The sequence below is a fragment of the Rhinopithecus bieti genome, unplaced genomic scaffold, assembly GCF_001698545.2.
Source record: "Rhinopithecus bieti isolate Rb0 unplaced genomic scaffold, ASM169854v2 scaffold_15834, whole genome shotgun sequence".
Taxonomy (NCBI): domain Eukaryota; kingdom Metazoa; phylum Chordata; class Mammalia; order Primates; family Cercopithecidae; genus Rhinopithecus; species Rhinopithecus bieti.
Window position 1 is genome coordinate 1,173,798 of NW_016808980.1, and position 571 is coordinate 1,174,368.

Genomic DNA, 571 nt, shown 5'->3' on the forward strand with positions numbered 1-571 from the left:
TTTTTTGAGACAGAGTCCTGCTCTGTCTCCCAGGCTGGAGTGCAGTGGTGCAGTCTCAGCTCACTGCAAGTTCTGCCTCCCAGGTTCACACCATTCTCCTGCCTCAGCCTCTCGAGTAGCTGGGACTACAGGCGCCCGCCACCACGCCCGGCTAATTTTTTGCATTTTAGTAGAGACGGGGTTTCACTGTGTTAGCCAGGATGGTCTCCATCTCCTGACCTCGTGATCCGCCTGCCCCGGCCTCCCAAAGTGCTGGGATTACAGGCGTGAGCTAAAGATGGCTTTTAAGTGAGGTGTGGGAGACACTGGCTAAGGGGATGAGTCTCACCACCACACATTGGCTCTTACCTTGCCCAGGCCTGGAAGGTCCTCTGCTCACTGATGGAATCCTATGCAACCCCGGGAACCCAGCTCAAGCCTCACCTCTGCAGGAAGCCCTCCCTGATTACACAGGTGGTCAGGCGGGGTCAGTCCTGTAGCCCTTCAGACCCGGGTGTGAATCCCAGTCTTGCCACTTACTAGTGGGAGGAGTCTCTTAACTTAGACATACTGTTTGACTAAGAGGGCCTCC